Genomic DNA, 20,430 nt, shown 5'->3' with positions numbered 1-20,430 from the left:
ATTGCATTTATGCAAGCCTCAATCTCTAAGTTTGTTAGTTTTTCTAACTTTCTCTCTAGTTCTTTATATTAATCTTGTATCTATTGATGTTGTGATTTTCTTTATGATTTTATCATTGAAATTCTTGTGTTATTTTCATATTTCCTAATATTGCTCCAACAAAGGATTCAAAATTAATACCTCCAGTGCATGGAAGAGAGTTGTATGCTGTTTGATAACAATTTTTCAGTTATTTTTTTAGAAAACTTTTCTAGTTATTGGCTTAGTTTTTATTTTTTTTTAATTTTTATCTTTTGAAAACTAAATATCGAAAACAGTTACTGAACAATTAGTTTTTTTTAAAGAATATTAAAAGTGAAAAAAAATAATACAAATTTGAAAAGCATTTATTAGTGAAAAAATTACACATAGTGTATAAATTAGAATCCCCTACAATTTTTCTATATTATTCAGATTAAACATCTGTACCTTTTTAAAATTTGCTTAAAGTGCTTTGATCAATAGCCATCTTAAGCTAAATTACATGTCATTATTATATTTTTTTTAAATTAAAATAATTTTTGAATTTATCCTTTTATCAGCATGATGCACTTTTTCTTATTTTGACACACCCCAACCGAGATCGGGGTATGCTGGCCGCCACGTGGAAGTGACGTAGCCATGTGCACAGTGCGGAAGCTAGAAACAGTAATAGAAAAGTACGAATAATTTAAAACTAGCAACTAAAAAGTAGTAGGATATGTGCTAGTGCAATTAAAACACTGAATTCAGAGCCTAAGACATACAGCAGCCCAAATATAAATGTTATGACAATAGTGCGCCCGTAGGCGACCCTACATAGGTGAAGGTCTGTCAGAATGCCGGGACGTCCCTGGGAAAACCACCGAATCCGCTAAGCTACTAGAACCTGGAGGGGCGCAAAAACAAAAGCGTGAGTGGGCAAAATAAATCTCTTAGAAAACCATTTCATAAAACATATAATAACCCCTCGCCGTAAAACCTGTATACTTCCCAGAAAATAAACATATAAACGTAGGTATAAATATGTCAAGTATACTCAAGGTATGCCAACATGCTCAAATGTATGCCGTCATGCTCAACGCCTCATAATAACATGCAAGTGCTCGGGTATGTATATCACATCAATAGCATAATAAACTAGCAGCCGGAGTCCCCTAAGTGACCTGTACGGCTGAATCTAGAGCTCAGATCACAACTCAATCCCTAAACCTGCCCACGAGTCGGAACCACCTATGGTGGTCTGTACGACAAGCCTAGGTGCAATACATATAAACGCTCTAGTGCTACGATCACGTGAAGGCTGTGCGAATAATCGCGGGTCACCTACGAGTCGAAACCACCTATAGTGGTCTGTACGACAGGACTGTGCACCTAACTTGGATTCAAGCTGAGCGTGTGGTGCGGGAGGTGAACAACACGTGAAGGACTGTGCCCTACTCTGGGCGGGAGCACTAACACCGGGGGTGCAGGTCATGAGCTCTCTAATCACTTCGAATCACTATTTAATGCGAATGTACACAAAACTTACCTGACACTTACCTAAGCCGCCACAGCACCAACATATATGTAAACGACGTAAGAATAAATATATAAATCAACTCATATGCCACTAATCATGCATAACCATAAATCATATGAAAATTTATAGCGTAAAACGAGGCATTTATATTAATTTCTGGGAAAAGACATGTATATAGGTATATACGGAAAACAAAAGCCCACTCACTGGTATGTAGAAGGGTCGTAGCCCCCCTGCCTCGAATGTGCACGCTCGTCCTCGGGATACGTGTCACCTATATGCGAATTAACTATAAAAACGTTAACTTTAGAGCACATAACCGTCCATTCAAAATAACTTCTCATACATTGCTCAAAATGGACAAATGAATATACCAACGTGACCTACACAACCTCACGATCACAACCATATTTTTAAAAAAAAATTTTGGACACGTCACGCGCCCCCACGCGCCTGGAATGGCACGGGTCCACGCGCCCCCACGCGCGGCCACGTGCCATTTGACTGACGGAATATTCCCTAACTGACGCCGTTAGTCCTGTAGGAATATTCCGTTAAAACTTAACGGAATATTCCCCTGTCCTCTCCGGCGAGCCGCCGCCGCCTGCGCCGGCGCCGTCGCCGGAAAATTGGAAATTTTTCAAACTTCGTTTTCTCACTCGTTTTTCAACCATTTTTCACGTTCTTTATACCAAAATGAAGCTTAGGACTAGTAGAATCACGTTAGACTACTTTTAAGGCCTGAAAATCAAAGAATCTCACCTGCAACAACGATCCAAGTTCGGCCAACTTTGAAACTAAGCTTTCCCGACGTCCAAATTCACCCAACGAAGCATTCCCAAGCTCCTTGAGGCCTCACTAACACAACTACAAGCTTAAAAAGTCCAAAAACATCCTAGATTAGGTTTGCATGAATAGTAACCCAAAACGGACCTTGTGAAATCGACGTGAAAACGTCGAGATTCTTACCTGAAAATGGCACCACTAGACTCCTCTCAGCTCCACGAGTTCAATGGTAGCCTTGGATCCCTCGATCTGTGACGTTTTAGGGTGTGTGTGTGTGTGTCCGTACATATAAGGTGGAGAAGAAGGGGGAGAGAGAGACACGGGAGGGAGAGAGTGACAGAGACAGAGACAGAGGGTGAGGGTGAGTGAGACAATGTGTGTGTGTGTGTGTGTGTGTGGCCCAAGTTTGCCAACACCACACAAACAACCAAACAACATAACAAAGTAACTAGGGGTAAAATGGTAATTTCACGCGTACGGTTCCGATAACTCCGGGACGGGATGTCACATATTTAGTGGAGATGTTAATAATTAAACTATATTTTCTCTTCTTCCAAATATGTTTTTTCGATCATGGTTTTTTTTTTTTTATTTTGGGTTATGCAAATATTTAATATTATTTCTTTTTCCATATGGTTCTTTTTTTTTTTTTTTTCAAATAGTTGGTGATCAACATAAAAGCTCCGTGTCATAATTTTTTCAATTTTTTTTGTGAAATTATATTTTTTTTGCTTTTTTTTTTTTTAAGTATAGTTGTTGATGAATTATTATTAGGTACAATACATTACATATATATTATTTGTGGGTACGTTTGAATTTACAAAAATCATTAATTGGTACATTTATTTGCAATTTTGGTACGTTTGATTTGATACATATTGTTAATATTGGTACATTATTTTATTTTGGTACATTTTATTTTGTACACATTGTGTATTGATACATTTCTATTATTCTCAATCCTATTTTCTCTTGACGTAATAAAAGAAAAACTTATTTCGGTATGTTTGATTTTGTGGGATTTAAAAATATTTTAAACTATTTTGGAAAGAAAATATCTTAAATTGTAGATAATTATTGCTAAATTGTAGCATTATTGTGAAAATAAATTGAATCTAACCAACCTTTTTTTTTACAATTATCCCTAACGAAGTAGAGTGTAATCAAAATGCTGGATTATAGGAAATTTGTTACGATATACTGTGCATATAGCACCAAAATTATGACAAAAAAAAAAGTTCAATTAAATCACTAAAAGGCATGGATGTTTGATCCAGAAAATTCAAAACTGGGACGCCTATATCAAAAGATCTCTACTTTTAATACTTAATTATATGTTGAGACAATACTTTTTAAACATTTCAAGGAGAGACAAAAATTAATACATATAGAGCATGACCTCATGGACTTTCTTTTATGGAGTGTAAGTTACAAAAATACCCTTTATATCTAATAACCCTTTCTTTTAAATTTTAAAAACATAGAAATCAATATGTAAATAAACCGACTGTCATTCGAAAAACAAATTGGATAAGTGTTGAGATATCATGAACCCACGAAGAGTGAAACTGTGCTTGTGTTTTGGCTATTGATGCCCCTCGAAAAGGAATGGTTGAGGGAGGTTTTTTACCATTTTCTATCAGGAGCTATATCTCCTTTTGTCTGACATCCAAGCCTTTTTTTAATAGTTTTTATATTTACAATAATAAGATGGTACTTGAAGTGATTAAGATCAGACCCACATTTAATTTTTAATCGTATCAGTGGCAATATCAACCATATTTGACATATGGGAGCCAACCAAGGCTTCAAGCATTTCAGTGTGCCAAAGGTAGCAAAATGTTCGTCACCCGCCTCTCCTCATGTTCAGTTGGAGGTTATCTTATTGAATGGTGACTCTAGGCAAATTTCAGTTTTGAATCGAATTCTTTAATTGTGTGTAAGTATTATGAATTTGAGTTTTGTGTAATGAAATGAGATATATTTTATGAAAAATACGATGAATCTTGCACTGCTTAAAAGTTTGAGCTTACTAGTGTAGTTTGTTAAGCCCTTAATACGCATATTGTGAAAGAAAATCGATTTTACTTAATAATCGCCAACACGTGCATAAATTGAGTACAACTCAGATCAAATTAAGATGTCTAGAAATAAAACGAACCAAGCTAGTACTAAAAACAAAGACCAACATATCCAAGGACCAACTAGGCAACAAAGTAAACTTAACTAAGCACTAATTATGCAAGCATCAATCCACTAGATAAACTTGAGCATCTTTGTTGCTCTAATTGAAATTATAAAAATTAAAAAAAAAAAAAATCAAAGATGTATAAGGAAGCATCAAGACTATGCTAATTGGCATTATTACTTAGATTCCAAAAATGGTTGAGAACGGGTTGAACCAATTATGTAAAAATGGTCGATGACTGATTTCACTGATTCTTAAAAAATGGTTGAGGACTGATTGAACTGATTTTGCAAAAATAATCGAAGACGGGTTGAATTGATTATGCAAAAATGGTCGATGACTGATTGAACTGATTCTGCAAAAATGGTTGAGAACGGATTGAACTAATTCTGTAAAAAAGGTCGAGGGCTGATTGAATTGATTCTGCAAAAATAGTCAAAGACAGGTTGAACTAATTTTGCAAAAATGGTCGATGACAAGTTAAATTGATTCTGCAAAAATGGTCGAAAATAGGTTGAACTGATTCTGCAAAAATGGTTGATGACGAGTTGCACTGATTCTACATAAAGTTTCAAAATTGATTCTACAGAAACAGTCGATGATGGGTTGAGCTTATGACACATATTAACTTTGTTGGAGTTATGAGGGTTGAGTTCTATTAATAGCCCTAAAGCTTTAGGGGTATGACTGGTATTTTAAAACATTGTTTCCATGTTTTTGGGCTGGGCTTTAGCTATGTTTATATTTTTGTCTCTCTTTGACATGCTTAAAAACTAGTGGAATTCTTTGAAATATAGTGAAAGTTTTTGTCTTTATATAAAAGCTCCCAAAACAAAAACTAATTAATTGAAAATGAAATGGTTATCGGTGGACCCCTAACATTGTTATTATATATTTGTAATGTAACTTAATTATACAGGAGACAAATCCCAATTTACAGGTAAATCATGCATGCTGTAGTACTAGATACACTGTTCTTGTATTCAGGCAATAATATTATATTACAAAAAGGCAAATACTTGCAAGTTATAAACACCTTACGTGGATATTCATAGGTTACAAAAAGGTAAGTACTTGTAACTTGATTACTAATTAATTATTTAAGTTATGTATGATCTTGTTCACGCTTTTTAGGGAACCATCGACAAAGGGCCCGATCACTGGTTTATGCCATGGACTTATGTCTTTCAATTTCAATGATGTCCTTGACCAGGCCGGCTAGGGCCATATTTTTTGACATTAATTGCTAGAGGAGTTGTAAGGTTTACAAATCTGTGTCCTCCGGTACGAGGGCTCGGTCCTGAAGTATTCACTGCCTTGAAGAATAAGTCCTCAATCTCTCTAGTGACACCATAGCGTGATGGCCTTGATGAACTGCTAAGTGGTCGAGCTTCTACCAGAGCAAAGATGGAGCTTAAGAAGAGAGAAGCAATAAGAAGAAGAATACAGAATAAGGCAATAGACTTGAGTCCCACAGCCATTTTTAGTCACCAGGGCTCAAGTTTTACCTCCTAGTTATGATGCTTATGAGCGGCAAGGTTGGGGTCTAATTTATAGTGCTATTAGAAGAGGGGGGTTTTGAGTAATTCTACATATGGCATGGAAAAACTGCTCACCAGTTAGGTTGAAAGGCTTCAAGAACAGTATGAAAGGATACAGTCGATACTGGAAAATTCATGAACTTTTTTTTCATGAAGGCATTTCAATATTGGTACAACGAAAATGCCTATCTCGGTTTTCAGGCATTTCTTCACATATTGGACCACACTCCTCTTATTATCAATTCATTTATGGTGATAAACCTCTAATTCCTTCCACATGATTATTTCATTCACATGAATTATTATTTTCTGAAACAATGTAGTTATGGTCAGATAGTTTGATAAAAATGCACGTACCCTGCTCATCATGAGAATGCGATGTGACAAATGAAGTCATATATGTTGATGTGGCGTTTGCTTTGGTTCACCCCAAAAGCTAGGAACCTGGGAGATGCGGCTCCTTTAGAAATTGAGAATTTGGCAAAGTACAAGTTTGGTTTGTAAAAGAGACACCACCATGACGCAAAGTCAAATGATGTATTCATATTATATTGCTACCCGAGTATTGGAAAGATCCATTTACGTAGTATTCTTTCATTTTAAGTGACACGTAAGTATATCTAGCTAGTGTATATTATCATGTATTTTAACTTAAGAAAACTAATGAAAAGAATTTGAAAACTTTGAGTTTTAATCAAAATGACAAAAATGTGTTGTAAGTGAATGGTACGAGAAGTGACTTTTTAGAGTAAAAATGTCATTCTTCTTTAAAGTGAATAGTACCAAAAGTGTTTCATTAAAACTCCCTTTTAACTTCCCAATTTCAGGAGTTCAAAATTGGAAAAAAATGGTATCTTTTGTACCCCTTTCGACGGCAGAAAAACATGACAATAATGCATTTTATAAAATTGGAGATAAGTTGTCATGTTATCAGTTGATAATATTCAAACTTGTTCAACCTCGCAATATTTCATATGCGGTGGTCATTTCTTAGCAAGGATTCCGTTTTACTGTAAACAAAACTATAGGCCTTGTAAGGATCACCGTATCCCTATCTCATTTTTGCTACAATAAAACATGATCTCAACTAAAACACTGCACGTGTGTATATGTATATATGAGTTGTCTTTATTTGTTTAATTTTCATTCCCAGTAGTACTATTGTATCACATCCAATTAATGTCATTGGTCAGTGTTAACTAGAGAAAGTAGAGAGAAGAAGATCAGAGAGAGAATTCTAGAAAGGAAGAAGACACTGAGATCTTGATTAATGATTCTTGATGTACATTGTTATGTTGTAAAGATATTTGTACTCTGCTATGAATACTTAGAAGTTAAGTAATTCTTACAACAACTATGATAACCTCTATAACAGAATGTCTAATCTAATGACACTTGGTAGATCTTACAAGTTCACAACCACTGGATTTCTACTCATAACATTCCTCCTCTAGCTCAGGAGCAGAGAAACTATGCATGAGATTGGCACAATGAGAGTAGAATCTGGACCTTGATGACCAAGGCATCTTTGTGGTGGTGGGGGGGAGGGGAATGCACGTCTTCCAAATTTCAACGGGAGAACATCAGGATATTGATCCTTGACTTCTTGCACACCACCTTCCTTTCTTTTCTGGTATTAACCAGATGCTCTTGCTACCCGGATATACAATTAACATTGAGGATTGGCTTATTCGTCGGGTCTCAATTTTCGAATGATTTCTGGTTTCTTCTGGGTGTTTTGTGTGAGGGTTTGCGAGTAAGGCGATGATGCTTCACAAGGGAGTTCATATCAGTAGTTTTCAGTGGGGTCTGAACAGGCGATGCCATAAGCGGTGGCTCCTCAATGGCAAAGACAGCATCTTTAGGGCTCAATAGCTTTGACGGTTCCTTCGCCCAAAAGGGCCTTCGAGGCCTTTATAACCTTCAAGACAAAAGCTTTGATCTTCATCAGGGTTTTCGATTTAGTCCGTAGTATAGGTGGCCTCGCCAATAGAGGCATCAGCGTGTTCTGGAGTGACAAAATCACAAGGGCGATGAGCTGAGACAGTCATGATTGTGGTAGAATGATTTGGTCGGGTGAATATGAGTTCACTGTCAATGGAAGCACCAATTGTTGGAACCAAATTCGCACACCAAGTATCATACCGGAATGTGATAGTGGCTGAACGGGATCAGAAGTAATAGGAGTGGAAACATTCGAATTTAGAAGCATTAAAATGTTATTTTGATTGGGAACTGGTCGTAAAGGTGACACTGATAGAATAGTTAAAGGTTATTACAAGATTTGAAACAGAGCAACCGTCACCATTGCTACAATCAGAGATCGAAATTGTAAAAAAATCTTGACCGAGACAATATATCAAACACCTAGTGTGGGTGAATATCACGAGAAGAAATTACATAATTGGGAAGTAATCCTAAGATCAGAATTGGATCGAAGAAATTGAAGAAATTTCAGAGAGAGCAAAAATGAAGCGGAAGCAAAAGATCCACGATCGGAGAACCGTCAACCTTCAAGCTTGTTCCAGTGAAGATACCTTGTTAACAACCATAGCAGGGAGAGTAGAGAGAGGAAGAAGATCAGATAGGAATAGAGAGAATTCTAGAGAGGAAGAAGAAACTGAGTTCTTGATTAATGATTCTTGATGTACAGTGCTCTACAGCAGAATTTATAGTCTAATAACGCTTGGCAGATTCTACCGCTATTGAACCGTTTATTTATTTGCTACTGTTGATTGACTAAATGACTTTAATTTCAATTGATTTTTTATTGAGTCATATTTATAAAGTAATTTATAATATAAACGATTTTGATTATAAACATAAAAATCTGTGAATCGAACATGAAATAAATTGTTGAAGAACTCCTCTTCAATTTGAAGAAGCCAAGCTCCCTCTATTTTATTTGGATGGCTACGGGCTTACTGCCGATTATTATAACTAATAAAGTTGGGAGATCATCCTAAATTTGTGTGGGCAACCGTAAATGGAAAATCTCTGGCACATTCAAGTCTTCAACTTCAAGTACTGATCGTCAAGGCATAATTCAAGCATCGAAAACATTAATTATGGCATAGAGTAATAACTTTTGTAACCCGAAATTCAAAGCACACAACATATATTTTGATTTTGGGAAACCCAAATGAACTTGCAAACAAAACACCATGTGTGAGATTAATTTCAAGAAATAACAAGAACCAAGAAAGTACAGACGACTTATGCGATAGCTTTCTATTTGTTCTATATATCATCATATGCATGAGTTCATTCCTATTTCTGAACATGCATGTAGTTACTTTTAACCAACAGATAATATACTCTCATGTTACTTGTCATATGATTTGGTGTGACAATTTTTAAAATGTTTTGATTCTAGCTAGGGTATGTAACTTAATTATCAAACAATATAATTACAGTACTACTAACTGCTCATCCTCCGAATCTCCCAAAAAGGAAAATGCTCTATCTTTCGGATTATTTTGTGGGTGAAGGTCACCCTCAACCTACACTCAGATGGTGTTACAATTACAATGTCGTGAATGACTAAACAGGTTAATATTTCATGGACCTCGAGAATAATGTCATAAATAGATGATAAGTTATAATAAGAGTATATTTGTAACATTATATGGTGGTGTGACAGTCATATAGATAATCGCATGTACAATGTTTACTAATGTAAAAATCTATTGTATATGAACTTTCTTCATAGCTTGAACTTGGGGCTACCTATAAATGAATCCTGTACGTTGTCATACATCACCAAATATAGGAACACCCCATCAACTTCGAGCTCTTTATGAAGTTTTTAAGTGTAGACCTTCAAATTGGAAGTACGGAGACCTACCTTATAGTGTATTTAATCTGGTAAGAGTCCATTGTTGTTAGAGAAAAGATATGGAAATTAATGGACGAAATCTTTCCATGGGCACGAGGAGTTCGAAAATGACCAAGTACATTATCATCAATTGGATTTGGAATCGTTGAAAGTCACTTTGAGTCTCAATGAAATCTCAACGAAATCTTTTGCCTGAAGCCATTTTAAATGCTTATGTAACTACACTTTGAAAGATTGCTTGGAAGAGGCTTTATACTGTGCTGACCAAATCTTTAGAGTCAAATTAAGAGTTATAAGACTAGAACTACTATTATTTCGTGTCACATCAAAAGTTCTGCATTTTTACGTGTATATCAAAATGACATGGAGTTGACGTAGGTTGGAGAAATAACTACTATTATTTCACTTAACTAGTCGTACCCTTTTTAACTATTATCATTTGGTTTTATATTTGATACTTGAACTTAAAGAGTTAAACTTTAATAGTTTGAAATCGCGCGAATATAACATCAATTAGAACTAGGATTAACATTATTGATTGAAGCTTTGGCCATCCGTGAGGGCCTCATGCACGCGACACAAAGGGGTTTTCAAAACTTTATCCTAGAATCTGACTCACTCCAGATTGTAAAAGCGCTCAAGCATCCTCTTCCCAATTTGTCTAGTATCGGGCAAATTATTGAAAGGCTCTCATTTCTTCAATCACTGGAGTTATTCCAACCCATGTTCGTTGTCAAGCAAATGGGGCTGCTCACCGCGTTGCATGTTTCGCTTTTCTATCAAGCTCAAATTGTAACTGGGATCGGGTCCTCCCGGATCTGATTTGATCTTTCGTTTGAAGTCTGTCATGTAATTGGCTACTCTTTTGGAATGATAATCTATCGCCTTTTCATTAAAAAAAAAAAAAAAAAAACCTAGGATTACATAATACATGTACGTAGTTTGTAAATGATTGTAAGTCCATGGAGGTTTATCCTTGCTACAGCTACCCAATTTGACTTGCACCATTTGAGAGTTTCTTCATTGCTCCCTAGTTAATCTTTGGGGTATGATGCAGTTCAAATCACCAAGGAATAACAATCAGGATGTATTTCTTTGCATGTCGTGAGGGAGAAGAAAATGTTACCATTTGGGGGTCATAATGTGCAAAAGGAGCAACTCGTGGGTCGAGCAAAACCGCATTTGCTGCTTTTTATCATGTGCAGATGTCAATGGAACTCGTGGTAATCCCAAGGGATTTCGGGGCTTGAGCAAGTCAATAGAAATAAAATGGCAGCATTTTTGCTCACCGGTATGACCCATGATATATGCTTATAATACATTTTATTATCTGTCACGTGTTCGTTCACTTAATTTTAGTTAACTTTCATATGAAATGTTTCTTTTTTAAATTTGAAAAAAAAATTAATCAGAATTAGGTGAAAAGACGATGACAGCTGATGAAGTGTATAGTAAATATACACCATACTTTATGATAGTAAGTTACAATGCTCCCAATTAAAATTCTCTGTGGCAAAGAAAAATACTGATCAAGTTACTAGGGTTAGTCTAGCCGTGAAGATTAGACAGAAAAATGAAGAAGTAGGTTTGGTGGAAGATTCAAAACTCTCTAATATAACTAAAAATTAATAATAAACATAAAAACTGACTATGTTGCCTTTTTATTTTTTAAAATTATAATTATCATTATTATGAGAATGAAAGGATTCGAAACTATTACAACAATTTAAAAAATACGAAGTTTCGAATCCAGAATGTTTAGGTAGAACTTAATACTCTGTCCACTAGAATATTATACCACATGCACCATATCAATTGAATTACCTAAGTCTATTTCTACAAGACATAACAATACTTGAATTTGAAAATTGTGGTGTCTTTATCAAATTATCGAAGTCTATTTCTACATGCATGAATAAGAAAATTGAAAATTCTAGTGCCTTTATTATTATTTTTTTTGCTATTTCATAATGCATTTCCTCCTAAATCCACTGTTGTACGTGAAAGGTACATGTATGCCAATAACTTAATAACAAAAATAACCCTTATTGCTTATTAAACCCATAGACTCACAATTGCATGAGTTCCAATAAAACTATAAAAGGACGTACTTAGTTGTTACAATCTTGTGAAGCCTACCCACCAACCAACATTCTGAAATTTTCATGCAAATTTCGAAGTACTCGAATTACATATGGCTGGAAAGAGAGGGTCTCAAGATTTTGGTTTAATAGTCCTCCTTTTGCTGTTGAGTTTTAATCTTCTTGGATCAATGAAAGCTCGGCGATTAACTGATCATACAGGGATGACGGATGGTTTGTCAGTTGGGATGATGAACTATTCAGGACCAAGCAAACGTGGTGGAGGACACAGAGGGAGGTTGCACGCTCGGATTATTCTGAATCAAATCAAATACGACTCTGGTCCCAGTCCAGGAGTTGGCCACCATTATCCTGGTGCCAATAGCATGCACTAGCTCACCTATTTTCATTTTACTTTTGTTGGATATGCTTGTCAGTTTATCATAATAGATATTGGTACAAGATGAAATACTTGTGTCTGATAACTCTGAGATTTAGCTACGGTGAAATACAGAGAAAGCAAGAGAGAGAGAGAGTAGTGAGAGAAACTGTGTATTTTCATATATCTCAACCATTACATTATTTTTCTTTTATAAATACAACCACACATAACTAACTTCTGGAGTCACCAATACAATTGTGACACATGGCAGTATCTAACAACACTATCTTTTACTCTAACATTCCCCCTCAATCTTATGCTGGACACTTCCAAGCATAAGATTGGAACAATGAGAGCTAAACAATGGAAAAAACAAAACCTTTGTAAGGATATCAGCAGACTATTTTGATGAAGCAGCAAACTGCAACAAAATTGTGCCTTGCTGAGCTCTTTTACACACAAAATGACAGTCTATTTCGATGTGTTTAGCTTTAGAATGCAAAATGGGATTAGTTGCTAGACCATGGCAGATATATTGTCACAATGAACTAATGGTGTAACTGAAGAAGAAAGAGACAAGTCCTTGAGTAATTGTTGAAGCTATACCACCTCAGTAGTTGTAGTTGCCATTGCTCTATACTCTGCCTCAGTAGAAGAACGACTAACAGTATATTGTTTCTTCGAACTCTAAGAAATTGGATTGCTACCTAAAAACACAATGAAACCAGTTGTTGATCTTCTGTAATTGAGATCCCCAGCCCAATCAACATCTGTGTAAGCTCTAATATCCAGATTACCAAGTTTAAAACACAATCCAAGATGCATAGACCCTTTGAGATACCTCAAGATTCTCTTGACAACAAAAAAATGACTTTCAAGTGGAGAATGCATGAATTAACAGACTTGATTAATTGAATAAGCTATATCAGGTCTAGTAAAAGTCAAATTGTAAGGCCCCAACTATACTTTTGTAAATACCTGGATCATGAATTGGAGGACTACCATGATTTAAAAGCTTTTGATGAGGATGACAAGGAGTTGTAGAAGGCTTACTGTCTATCATATTTGTCTTGTGCAGCAAGTCCTTGATATATTTGGACTGATGATCAAGTAATCCCTGAGATTGGTACTTAATTTGCAGACCAAGGAAATAGTGTAGAATTCCTAAATCCTTTATATCAAACTCCCTGGTTAACTGATTAATCACATATTGAACATGGGAATCATCATCTCCACTGACAATAATGTCATCAACATATAGTAGCAATACAACAATTGAATGACTATCATTTTTTACATATAAAGATGAATCAGCATAGGATGCCTTGAAACCTAAACTAATAAGGAATCTGGAAAACCTTTCATTCCATGCTCGGAGAGCCTGTTTAAGACCATACAAAGACCTTTCTAGTTTGCACACAAACTCTGGATGATCATTGTCAATAAACCCTTTTAGTTGAGACATATATACTTTTTCATCTAGAAATCCATGTAGAAAAACATTTTTGGCATTTAATTGTTTAAGTTTCCAACCTTTTGTTGCAACCAATGATAACATCAATCTAACTGCAGTAGGCTTAACTAAAGGGCTAAAAGTCTCATAATAATCAAGGCCAGCTTCCTGAGAGAACCCCTTGGCCACTAAACGAGCCTTATACCTTGCAACAAAGCCATAAGGATGTCTTTTCACCTTATAGATCCACTTACAACCCACTAAGTTCTTGTGAGGTGGAAGAGGAACTAATGTCCATGTTTTCTGTTTAATAAGAGCCTCCATCTCCTCATTCATTGCTTGTTTCCACTAAGAAAACTTTGAAGTAGCACTAAAGGACTGGGGTTCCTTATTCAGAGAAGAATCAACTGGAAAGGTAGCAAAAAAAGCCTGCTTTTTAGAGATCCCAGACTCGGACCTTGTTTGCATTGGATATGTGTTAATATTGACCATAAAAACTTGTTGCAAATCTGGAACTTAAGAGGTAGTCACATCAGGATGGTTTTCAGATGACACAATTGAAGATGTAGATTCTGAAGCAGTGGAAGCTCCAATAGAGACAAGATCACCATGTGTTTGAGAGTAGTACTAAGTAACTAGGATTTGAGGAGAGGGTGATATATGTGGGAATGGTATTAGTATGATTGGAGGATGATGAAAAGTGTTAGAGTGACTAATCGAAACTAGGAATGGCTTAGTGGATAGATCAAACTTGAGAAAAGAAGTGGATAACCCATGTGCCCTAGGAAAAACAGTTTGATCAAACAAGACATGCCTAGACACAATAAGCTTGTTATCCCTTATAGCATAGCATATATAGCCCTTTTATTGAGCATCATACCCTAAGAAGATGCATTGTGTTGTCTTAGGTTCTAGTTTATGATGTCTATAAAGTTTCAAGGAAGGGTAATAAACACAGCCAAAAATCCTTAAATGCTCAAGGCGAGGTGGAGATTTATACAACATCTCAAATGGAGACTGCATCTTTAACACATAAGTAGGCATTCTATTAATAAGGTAGGTAGCTGTAGCACAAGCATGGAACAAAAACTTAGGTGAAAGGAAAGCTTTTTGAAGCAATGTAATAGTAGTTTCAACAAGATACCTATTCTTTCTCTCAGCTAAACCATTCTATTCAGGAGTGAAAAATTTCAAAATAAAACCCCTCCATCTCTTCCTTGCGTCGGTGCCTTCTCCCTTCCCCCTTCCCCATTCCTTCATTTCCCATTTCTACCGTTGAGCTCTTATCCCCTCTTTTCTCTAGCCTCGAGCCAGAGCCATGAGAGCTCTCTTCTTCTCTCTTCATTTCTTTCTATAATCTTCAGCCTCATATGTCATCCCTCATCTTTAATCTTTTCGCCCTGCAACCCAAAACCAAAACATCCCACACCCCCATTTCTTAGACATATCCGTTTCCAGTTTCCTTTTTTTATTAGAAAATAGACGAAGCCCTCATGGATGTGTGCTTCATTGCAGGTTCAACAATCAATGAAGAGGGTTAAGAACATGAATAGAGCGACTGTAGAATTTCAAATCCACCTGATACAAGCGAAAAAATCGAGGTTCTAGATCTGCAAGAAAAGGTATAAGGCCTCCTTCCCCAAACTCACGCTCGATCTTGTGCATACCATATCTCGAGTTATATATGTGGAATAATGGCAATATCTTGGTTTGTGCATGCATGCATAAATCAAACATGTTGTTCAATATGCTCATGAATCTGTTCTTGTTTGCTTGCATGTACCCACCAATACATTCTCGAGCCAAGCATGTGCATAACTGAATCAGTATTCTGCCTTGATGAGCCGTGTCCTTTGTGCTACTTAGATCCCCGAAAAGTAGAATGCATGTATTAGGAATTTGATGAATGGATCTAAGTGGCACAGAAGCTTCTCAGTTGCCCTCTTTGTGAGTATTTCTGAACTATGTCTTTTTTTTTTCCGCATCGGCACTGCCAAATCCCATTAATGTAGAGGAATGGATGATGAATGTGCTAGGGTGAATAAATGTTAATTGCACGCCCGTAGTTGAGATTAGGCCGAATCAGCTCCAAAGTGAATACCAAACTTTGTGTTGATATGGAAAATGAAGCTCAAAATTATTACACAAATGGCGGAAAAAAAAAAGTTTGAGTGTGAAGTTTCACTTACTGGTAGATGGCTTTTGAAATAGGGCTGTCTAGACTGCAGAAGAAATCTATGGCTTTTGGAAGAGGGGCTGTTCCGAATCTATCGTCTCTCTCCCTCTCCAATGTTCTTCGAGGCGTTCTTGTGATGCAGAAAGTGGTTTATATATTTTTTTTATTAATATACTTTCTGTCAATTTTATCCGACATAAAATGTTTTTATTTATTCTTATTAATAAATTCTCTGTCGATTATAATCAACACAAGTTTTGTCGGTTTTAGAGTATTTTCTGTCAGAAAATTCATTTCCTGACGTTGGTAATTCTGTCGCTTATTATATACGCCACTGCATCTATTTTGTAGTAGTGATAGTTTCACGATATTTCTCAGCCCTCATTTCTCCTTTAAGAATCTCCCTTTTTGCCTAAGTACCTCTCTTTGTCTCTTAGTAGCCACACCTCTCTCATTAGCCACAGCTCTAGCCTCATTTCTAACCTTGTCAGCCTCAATTTTAACCATGTCCTGTGCCAAACTCAATTCACCTTGGTGAATCATTTCTTCCACATATTTTGTATAATCACTCTTGGACGAACTCCAGTTTTTCTTTGCAGTTTTCTTACCTTGAGGCTTAAGTGAATGACTTATGGGTTCAGGTACTTAATGATGAATGGGTTCTGCCACTTGAAATGCATCACCTTCCTGGACAGGTGAGACTTCTTTTGGCGTAAAGTGTAGAGGGGTGTCGTTCATGACAACCTCTAGTTTGATTGGCACAATTTTATATTGGGAGACAACATTCCAACATTCAAAGCGGTTGAATGATTTGTTCTTGTTGGCCTTTCTGTACCAAGTTTGTACTTGAAGAGCCTATAAAAAACGTGAGGAAAAAATTGTATTCAAACTCATTAATGTCAATTGGGTGTAACAAAATTAAATAATAAATTTTTGCCACTCTAAAGATTACAACTAGTTTAGCGATGGCATTTCTCCAACCAGTAAACAATTGGTTGACTATTTTTCTCTGACTTTGAAGAGCTTGATCCGTTCTTTTGGTGTCAAGCTTCTTGCAAAAAAAGCTATGAACAATTTTCCAAAATTCTCGCAACTTCTGCTCATTACCCATAATCGGGTCATGAGAAATTTGAACTCAGTATTCACACAACATAACATCTTCAATAATCGACCAATTCGAACCTGCATCATTAGCCATTTTTTGCAAACAAAAGTATATGACACTTTGAGAGAAAGATTAGTTGAAAGTATTGAAGTGTGGTGTAAGGTGGAAGAGCATGGTTAGGTATTTAAAAAATTAAAATTCTTTTTATGTATTTTTTAATAATTTTCATCTACATAATTAATATGGACCGTTGGATTACATTGTATGATTAATCCAAAAGCCCAGATTTTGATATGTAATCCCAATGGTAATAATAAGATTTTTTTTCTTTTGATTTTTCCTTTTCAAATTTTTTAAGCTTGAAAAATCAGTACTGTTGATCAGAATATCTAACGGCCTAGAATTGACCACATGTACTAGCCGTTATTTTCAAATTTAAAAATTTTCAATCGTTGGAAATTTAATGGCCCAAAAATATAGCCATTGAAAATCCAATGGCCTAGACATAACCACGCCGCCCTCGTCCCCCCCCCTAGCTCAGCTGAGTACGCCTGGAGAGTGGGCCCCAACTTTGCATTTGTGTCGGCTCACTCACTAGTATTTGCGTGTGCCTGAAAATAAAATACTTCACATGGCTGACGTCAACCTGACGTCAGATCACCTTAGTCATAACACTAGGCTATGATAGCCCGTGTGCTTGGTTCGCCCAACACCCCCCCTCCCCCTCCTAACCTAACTTATTGGGCAAGACTGAGTAGTTTTGGGGAGGATGGGAGATTGGATGGCCTAATAGCCCAAGCAATTTGCTTGGGGTGGAGTTGCTAGTTCTATAGCCGTTAGATTGATCAAAAGGGGTGTGTTGAAATCATTACCCATCTTGTTTAGTGGAGAAATTCATTTTTTCCTCATACAAGAAAATATTATAGGACGAGGATTCAAAATTAAAACCTCAAGTACATGGAAGAGAGTTGTATGTTGTTTGATAACAATTTTTCAGTTATTTTTTTAAGAAAACTTTTCTAGTTGTTGGTTTAGTTTTTTTTTTTTTTTTTTTTTTTCTTTTTGTGAAAACTGAGTACTGAAAACAATTACTAAACAATTAATTTTTTTTTATAAAGAATATTAAAAGTGAAAACAAAAACTAATTAATTGAAAACGAAATGGTTATCGGTGGACTGTTCTTTATTTGCCTTTTTGTAAATATATAATTAATTGAAAACGAAATGGTTATCAGCGGACTGTTCTTTATTTGCCTTTTTGTAAATATATAATTAATTGAAAACGAAATGGTTATACAAGAGACAAATCCCAATAGTAGTAGCTAGCTACACTGTTCTTGTATTCAGGCAATAATCATATATTACAAAAAGGCAAATACTTGCAAGTTATAAACACCTGAATTGCGCATATTAATAGGTTGCAAAAAGGTAAATACTTGTAACTTGATTACTAATTAATTATTTAAGTTACGTATGATCTTGTTCACGCTTTTTAGGGAACCATCGACAAAGGGGCCGATCATTGGTTTATGCCATGGACTTAGTGTCTTTCAATTTCAATGATGTCCTTGACCAGGCGGGCTAGGGCCAGTATTCTTGACATTAATTGCTAGAGGAGTTGTAAGGTTAACAAATCTGTGTCCTCCGGTACCAGGGCTCGGTCCTGAAGTATTCACTGCCTTGAAGAATAAGCCCTCAATCTCTCTAGTGACACCATAGCGTGATGGCCTTGATGAACTGCTAAGTGGTCGAGCTTCTACCAGAGCAAACATGGAGCTTAAGAAGACAGAAGCAATAAGAAGAATAAAGAACAAGGCAATAGACTTGAATCCCACAGCCATTTTTAGTCACCAGGGCTCAAGTTTTACGTTCTAGTTATGATGATTATGAAAAGAGTGGCAAGGTTGGGGTGTAATTTATAGTGCTATTATAGAAGAGGGGGGTTTTGAGTAATTCTACATGTGGCATGGAAAAACTGCTCACCAGTTAGGTCGAAAGGCTTCAAGAACAGTAGGAGAGGATACAGTCGATACTGGCAAATTCATGAACTTTTTTTTCGTGAAGGCATTTCAATATTGGTACAACGAAAACGCCTATCTCAGTTCTTTCAGGCATTTTATCACATATTGGACCACACTTCTCATACCATCAATTCATTTATGGTGAAAAAGTTAAAATTCCTTCCATATGATTATTTCAATTACATGAATTATTATTTTCAGAAACATGTATTTATGGTCAGATAGTTTGATAAAAATGCACGTACCCTGCTCATCATGAGAATGCGATGTGACAAATGAAGTCATATATGTTGGTGTGGCGTTTGCTTTGGTTCACCCCAAAGGCCAGGAACCTGGGAGAGGCGGCTCCTTCAGAAAATTTGGCAAAGTACAAGTTCGGTTTGTAAAAGAGACACCACCATGAAGCAAAGTCAAATGACGTATTCATATTATATTACTGCCCGAGTATTGGAAGATCCATGTTCGTAGTATTCTTTGATTTTACGTGATACATAAGTATATCTAGCTAGTGCATATTATAATGCATTTTTTACTTGTGGAAATCATGAGATCTTTTGTAGCCCTTTAGACGGCACAAAGACATGACAATATTGCAAAACATCAGACCATCACTTAATGAGTGATTTCATTGATTATGTATGTATTTAAGCTTAACTGCATTTTATAAAGAGTAGATTGTAGCAATGATTTCTCAACTTTAATCAAATTGGAGCAATGATCACTCAACTAAAAATCTATTACCATTGGTCGATCAACTTATCAAAATGTGTAGCTATGGTCTATTTTGTCAACTTCATCCGAATTTTGTTAAAATAAGCTATATTGGAATGACCATTGCTACAATTGGGGTTCCTCAACTCATCAAAACGTGTAGCTATGATAATTTTTGTCAACTTTGTCAAAATTTTGTTAAAATGAGTTATGTTGGAAGGACCATTGCTACAATTAGGTTCAAGTTTGAGGGACCATTGCTCCAATTGGGTTAAAGTTGAGGGACCATTTCTCCAGTTGAATTAAAGTTGAAGGACCAATGTAATGAATTTTTAGTTGAGGGATCATAGCTGCACATTTTGATGAGTTGAGGGATTAATGATAATGGATTCTTAATTGAGGGACCATTTGCTCCAATTGAGTTAAAGTTAAGGGACCATTATTACAATTTACAATTTTATAAAATTGTGGATATGTTGTCATGTTATAAGTTGATAATATTTTGTTATAAATATGTAAAAGTTAGAGAGATAACCTTTACTGGTGACAGGAGTGAAGCAGGTGTAAAATATCACACTGAAACTATAGCACAAGAGGATGACAAATAAA

This window comes from the organism of the source record quoted next, unplaced genomic scaffold, assembly GCF_019419815.1.
Source record: "Pyrus x bretschneideri cultivar Hongxiangsu unplaced genomic scaffold, Pyrus_bretschneideri_v1 Contig55, whole genome shotgun sequence".
Lineage (NCBI taxonomy): Eukaryota > Viridiplantae > Streptophyta > Magnoliopsida > Rosales > Rosaceae > Pyrus > Pyrus x bretschneideri.
The sequence above is the reverse complement of the archived record's forward strand: the minus strand, read 5'-3'. Positions refer to the sequence as shown.